Genomic DNA, 7,626 nt, shown 5'->3' with positions numbered 1-7,626 from the left:
CTTCATCTGTTGCACTGCTTGTAACTTTGTCGAACCACAACAAGAACTATGATCCATTAGAGCGGACATCTATCATCGTAACCATTTATCTTTTGAGATCCTCTGATTACTTTTATGTCTGTTCTTCTTCATCGGGGACTTCTTTGTTCCTGTGCAATCATGTTGTGAGTGTTGTCTGCAGCTTTGTCATTGTAGGCCATTCTTCGACTCGCCATTGAGGAGAAATATGCTATGATCTGAAATTGGTGCTAAAACCTGGATGACCAAAGGGAAAAAACCCGGTGGGAAAAAAATGCCTTTGGTATACGCTCTTCTTGGAGTTGAGCAGTTGAACGTGAAGTACATGTTCATGAAAGGTGAGTGCTTGGGTGAAACACGGAAAGAGTGTCTGATGCAAGTGCCAATTATGGGACACTCTATATGCATATGAGAAATTTGTCATCAAAATCATGCAATATGAAAGAAGGAGATGATGGGCATTCGAGGAATAAATGTAGCACATGTGACATCAAAAGATGTCTCAATAGCTTCCACCTTTCCAAGAAGGGTTGTCGATGTTGAAGATTCTCCACTCGTATCTCACTGTGCTCAGTACGTGAGTGTCTTTTGGACTTTCTCCTTCACTTCACCAGACTTAAGTACTTAGACTTCGACTCTTTTGATCACCTATACCAGCATGAGCGACACAACATAAATATGCTCAACTCTTCCAGCTTGAGCAGTACCTAGAATAGCTAAGACGCTTAGAATGCAGAGAATATTACATGAAGCTTTGGGACTAACACCTCACTCATTTTTTGGTTTAGCTACTCGACTCTGACTTGTATGACTTGTCGACTGCATGTTGACACTGCTTTGTGACAAGTTCTTCGGCTGTTGTAGTGGCTGCTGAGACATACTTCTTGAAGTTTCATCATTTTCCTGTACCTTCTTCTCTTTGTAGTGCTCAGGCCTCTCGTCAGTCTTTTCTTCCTGTGGATTATGGATTTTTTATTTTTTTCTTAATAATAAACAAAGAAAATCTTAAAACAACTCAACAAAAGAAAAATCATTCAAATAGAAATCTAAATGCTATGTACACTATACACATATCCCTAGGGGCTCATATATGGATTTTGTCCCCATACTCCTCTGTAACACTACTATGAGAGCATATACTCTAAATTTCGTCAAAAAGTTATCACAATAAAACGCAAAAATTCAATGCATCTCACAAAACATTGCCCTCTAATAGTCATAATGTTAGGTCCGCATTCAGAATGCTTCCCCCCTTCCTATTTGGAGTTATCCTTTACGACAGGGTATCGCAAAGGGTATGTGTTGTGCTTGGGCAATTAAAAGTTGTGCCTATGCAGGCCTTGTAATGTAGCCCTATTACGCATACACAGCCCTATTCTAAGCAATGTAATGGTCTTTGAAGCTCCTTTATCGTTTCTTGATTGAAGCGACTTGCTCTCTTCTAACTGTACTGTAATTGTAGGAAGAATTGTAAGAATTCAAGAGGTGATGCACTGACAGCAGTTTTGTTGCTCTTCTTTGGGACCCATTTCTTTGCGATTATTGGTTGTTTTGTTGCTGGCTCTCGTTTGGGAACCCATACTTGCCCGTGCTTTGTTTGTGTTTGAAGAGACTTCTTTGGGATCCACCTTTTTGTTGTGTGAGTCGACAGTGGTGTTTGCTTCAGCCCTTGTACGCTTGGTTGGGGACCAGATTTAGGCTTTGAACGTTGATACTGTGGTTGTTTTGGAATCCAAATGAATTCCTGACTTTTTGGTGCTTGAATCAACTTCTTTGGAGCCCAAACCTGAGTTGTGAAAGCTTGCGACTTTGTGATATTCTTACCCGTTCGTGGACGCTTTCCTTGTTTTTGTTTTGGTGTTGGATCTTGTGATTTTTCATTAGAGATCTTTGTCTTCTTGATCCATATCTGTTTTTGGCCGATCTGGCATTTTGGTATCCAGATTTGTCGAGCTTTTTGGCTTTGACTTGTTGTCCTGTTCTTTTGACCTGTCATGGTTGTTGCTGAAGGGGTTGGTGATAGTGATGGCTTGAGTTGATGATAAGGGATGTCTTAAGATTCATCACTATCGCTACTATCCTCAGCAAGGTTGACTTCTTGTACTTTCCCTTGATTTTTTGGCTCGTAGTGGAAAGTTACTGTCTGTTTGCTCGTGGGTGGTAGTTTCTTGGAGGACTTTTCTAGCCCATTGATTAGAGCATTGTTAGCTCGTTGCTCTGGTCGTATTCCTCCTAGATGAGTCTTTGCCTCCTTATTAGGAGCCATGTATGAGGATGCTTGTGGTGTCTGTGTCTTCACCGAGGACTTCGGAATCCACTTTTGATGCACTTTACTCGTGTAGCGATGACATTGATTCCCGGGTCGTTGATCTTCTTGAAGCTCGAAGTGTTCTACAGAGTCATAGAACTCGTCGTCTTCTTCATCTTTTGATTCTCCACATTTCCTTTTTTGCTCCTTATTTCGAGAGCTTGTTGATGTCTGGTTCTCTTTGTTTTCCTGGATTACACTCACTACAAAATAAGGAACGACATCATAGCCATTTTCATCAGAAAACTTTGTTGTGGGAGCATCCTCCACGGCGCACATGTCCAGAGTAGCCAAAATGTGTTCCCATCCAAAAGGCTCTAACTCTTCTTCAAGAAATGGTTCTGGGATATAGTCCTTATCCTCTATAACCTGCTCTAGGATACATTCCTCACTATTCAAGCTACCACATTGTGAAGCTCCACACATCCGCAATTCTTTAGGCTTACCTAACCAAGCTGGAAGTTCTGATCCTGCTACTATGGCGGAATCAAACTCCTCAACCGGTGTTCTCATCACATCCCTATAACTATGGTCCCTCAAGTTTATCTTTGTTATGGTTTCCATATGTCTCAGGTATATATGGTCATAATCCCACTCTTGGAACATTTTCAATTGTCGCATGAATGGTCTTCCCAGAATGATGTCATAGTTGTTCTTCTTGCCAAAGTCAACAACAACAAAAGTGTGTTCATATTCAATGCCACAAGAAGTAACAAGTACTTTTTCTAGCAGTCCTATCGGCTTTTCCTTGTGTCCGTCTGTAAGTTGCAGGGTCATTCGTGTGGATATCAAGGCAGGTTTTTCCCATTTTTTCCAAACCTCTGTGGTTGCAATGGCCACACCAGCTCCACTGTCAAGGATTGCCATGGTTTTTACACCATTGAATTCCATAGGAAGGGTGGTGTTTCCATCTTCTCCCTTGTAATACTCGCCTACCTTGTTTAATGGCACTGGCCTAGTATTTAGTTGAGGCATTTCAAGCTCTTTGATGCCTTCCTCGATTTGAGTCATTGGGGTTTTTACACCAAATTTCTCTAGACATTTACCCACATTAGCCCACATATTTGGTCTTATTCTGAGCAACTCGGCTAACATTATTGTACAGGTGACTGGGGTAGATAGAATATCTACTAGCCCCTTTGAATCGATGGCCTTGTTGGGAGACAGTCTCTTTGATGGGACTACAACCACATCTGACTTGGTCTCGTACTCTCCCATATAGGATGGTAGTGTTCTTAGCGAATGGGGTTGACTATCCATAGATTGTACAGATCCTTTGTCTCCCCAATACGATCGCACGTCTAGATTCATTTGAGATCCAGTCTCAAATTCCTCTATTGGTGGTAGAAACACTCCTCGTTCATCACCAGTCTCGTCTACTCGTCTTCTTATGTCATCGGCTTCATTGGACTCTCTGACTTTCCACAATTCGTCAAAACCATCTATCTCTTTACAATCCGCAGGTATAGCTTGGTGAAATCCCTCGGAAGAGTTATCTGTGGTATTCAATACTATCCCTGGTTCTATTGCTGGGTCTTTGAGGTTTGTTCTGTGCTCATGACTAGAATCTGGCTCTTTTAGTTCCTGGTTTGGTGGGATTACTTGTGTAGGCATGACGCGGATCACATCCTCAGGTTTTGCAACTGGTGGTTCTAGTAAAGATTGGGCTGTTTGAATCATTTTCCTGCACATTTCCAACCTTTGCTTTTCTAATTCCGCATAGGGATATGTCATCCACCTCTGTTCTTGGGTTTGGTTGTTTTTGAGCCTCCCATCATAGGCTTTCAAGAGGGCATCTAATGTCTCATTAACCTTCTCTACCAACACCGATCATCCTGAACTAGCACTTCTCGGTTTCTCATCCGTGGATGGTTCTTCTAGAGGTTTAACCATCTGTGTAAGAGAAGGTGCCTCCTTTTCCTCATGTTGTTTTATCTTCTCCTCAGCTTCGGTAAGCTTCTTAGCTAGGGATTTTTGCTCTCGCTCCCTACGTGCTTTCATCTTAGTCTTTCTAGCTTTCCAACTATTTCGTTTGCTCTTGGTTTTCTCACTAGGTGCGTCTGTCTTTGGTCCATCATCTGTCTTTGGACTCGTGTCACTTTCCATGTTCTTTGTCTCTGGATTCTCATCGGATTCCTTTTGAGCTTGCGCTCTCGTAACCACTTGAACTGGTACGACATTTTCATTTTCTGAGCTACTAGGTAGTTGAACAATCCCTGATACATTTGTCGTGATTTTCCTGAGTTGGTTTGGTTTTTTTCGGCAATCAGGGATCAAGTGAGTGATGCCACACTCAAGACAATAGGCATTTACTTCAGTGATCTCCGTATGAGGACATTGTTTGACCAAGTGGTTGTCACGACTTTTGTGACAATCTGTCTCTGGTTGAGGAGATTCTTTCAGCATTTCCTCTTGGCTATAAGCAAGATTTGACCTAGATAAGCCGCTATTTGCAATGAATCACAATGTCCTTTCGTCCATTTCATATCTTCTTTCTTTCGACTGAAACCCAGGAGGTGGAGGTTGTACCGGTCTCACTACTCCATGTGTTTCTCTCACATTTTGTTGCTCCGAAGGGTAGTACTCACTTTGGTTGCTATACCACATTGTAGCTGGTACTGGTGTTGGTTTGTTTGATGCTTCCATCATTGGCATGTATCTCATGTCTACCGTCATTCTAGCACTTGAAAGCGGAGGTTGTTGTCCTAAGACAAGCTATGGCCTTAAAACTCCTACCGGTCTTGGCGCATTCCCCGTTATGTATCTAGGTGGAGTATGTGCTTCTGGAACAGGTTGTACATACCTCCCCCTAGAATTTTCCATGCTATAATAGCACTCTTCCCCCGTATGGTTCGTCCATTTTCTCTCAATTTCACACCACTTCGGCTCTCCCGAATGAGACCTTACAAGAGGAATCAACATCTCGACCAAGTCGTCGATAAGCTTTTCTTGATCAATAGGTGCCATTGGCTTGGAAATGGACTCACTTATCTGTAAAACACTGTGCTGAGAGGATGTGTCATCTCCTTGACTCTTTAAGTCCTTTTCTTTGTATGCCTCACAGTTATCCACTAGATAAAGAGCTTCTTTGATCAACTCGTTTAGCGTCATCCTCCTTATCATATGCAGATCCTTTTGAAGGCCCGCATGTCTCATTCCCTGGATAAAGATCAGCATCAATCGTGCTTGCGTAGGTAATTCTGCTCTCGGACAGAGCTTAACATATCTCTTGAGCCGTAATGATGCTTTGCGTACTGATTCATCCTCTTTCTGTTTGAATCTATGGATTTGTGAGACCGTGTTGTGAGCAACGCCTTTTGGCAAGAATTCTTCAATAAACTCCTCAAACAGCTCATCTAGGGTCTCAAAATCCCATTTTTCCACCGAATCGAACCATGTAGCTGCATCATCTTCTAGAGTCAATCCAAATCCCGCAAACTGTGTCACAAAATCTGAAACTCCCTCTGCTCTAATCACTCTTCTAAAAGCCGCTACGTGATCTCTCGGATCTTTATCTCCGGAGTATTTTCTGTTTACCCATTTCTGGACTTGGGATGGTCTGACTCGTCGATTGTCTACAAGTCTAACCAGAGATTCTCCCAATCCTTCTCTTATTATCGCTCTTGAAGGGAATCTTGGTGGCTCTCTTCTTGGAATTCCTATAGGAATTCTCGGTTTGGTGGAGTCGTTTGTGGTCCTTCATTGACCAAATATCCACCTCTTTCTAGTACAGTCTGTGGATTTGTGCTTTCTACAACTCTGTATTCTCGTCCATACTTGTCGACAACTATAGATCTCCATTGACAGTCGACTCCATATGTGTAGACATATAAGAGCTTGTAATCCGTTATCTCTTCTAGGTATGGATCCGAGCACCTATAAAGATTGACCTCATTGTCTTCAATGTATCTATATAGTCCTTCACTCTCATGACCAATCATCCAAACTCTCTCAACAAGATGGGTCTTTATCAATTGCAAGTTTGGAAGATCCATTGTGGGAGGATATTCCTCTATCGTCGGGATCTCCAAGCTTGTGTAAGCTGCGTTTGAATCTAGGGTAGACATGATTTCTGGGCTTAAGAGCTTTTGCTTGGTTCAAGTAGACTTAGTCCACTGTGTTCAAGCTCTTTGGTTAGGGAAAAGTTGAAACTATGTCCAAAACTGCAACCGTTTCGTCACAATTCTCGCAAATTGTCGCTTTTAGACACCCCTAACTTGCGGATGAATTTTGAGGCCTTAAACGATGTTTTTTTCAAAGTTGAACTAAATGGTTGCTATGGAATACATTTAGTTCAAGTTTTGCTCTAAGATCTGTAGAGCCGCTCTCAGGCTACGTTTTGATATAAAAACTTTTTCGATCTGATACCGTTTGTGAAAGTTATGGCCAAAATAGTGAAATGCAGTTTAGACTGGTCAAAATGAGTCCAAATTCAATTTTGAAAGAATATTTGGGATCTCTGTGACTCTGTGAACACTTTTGTATGGTCAAAAGTACAGTTAGACCCTAAATCTGGCCTAGAGACATCCTACGCATAGGATGTCTATATGCTCAGAATTTAACAAAATTTGGTCCAGAGACTCCCCTTGAGTCCAACAACACAATGGTATGCTCAGAATTTCAATTGGACCTAAGAATGGCCTTGAGACATCCTACGCGTAGGATGTCTTTTTTCTCAGAATGACTTAAAATTTGCACCCCAGCTTCTCCTTGATGTGCTGATTACAGTGGTGTGCTCATAGGTTGGTTTGGAGTCCTAAATCAAGCTTGAGACATCCTACACGTAGGATGTCTTTTTGCTCTGTTTCAGCTCAAACTTTCACTGTAGCTTCCCCTTGATGTGTTAAACTCACAGCTATTTTTACTTTTTGATTCTGACACCTATAGGTTGGTCAAATGATCAAGAACCTGTTCCAAAATCCTGATGTCTGTTCTGATGAATTCCCAAGTCAACTCAACTCCAAATTGGACCAAAATTGACTAGGATGCTTGCCTAAGGCTATATGACAGCATGGTATGGTCAAAGTAGAATTTTGGTCTCAAAATCATGCAGGAGACATCCTACGCGTAGGATGTCTTTTTGGCCTGTTTCACCCCAGACTTGACCCAAAGCTTCCCCTTGATGTTAGCAACCCAGTGGTATGCTCAGATTTGAATTTGGATGTCAAAAGACCCCAAAACTAGCTATCCTTGCTTTTTCAGTCAAAAGTGCTAGAGTCTGTTCAATCTTCCTTTCACTAACCCAAATGAGATGAAATTTATCACATGCACTCAATACAACATTTAGATCATGCTCCTGC

This window comes from Adiantum capillus-veneris, chromosome 29 (assembly GCF_014529385.1).
Source record: "Adiantum capillus-veneris isolate H3 chromosome 29, ASM1452938v2, whole genome shotgun sequence".
NCBI classification, from domain to species: domain Eukaryota; kingdom Viridiplantae; phylum Streptophyta; class Polypodiopsida; order Polypodiales; family Pteridaceae; genus Adiantum; species Adiantum capillus-veneris.
Note: the sequence above shows the minus strand (reverse complement) of the source record.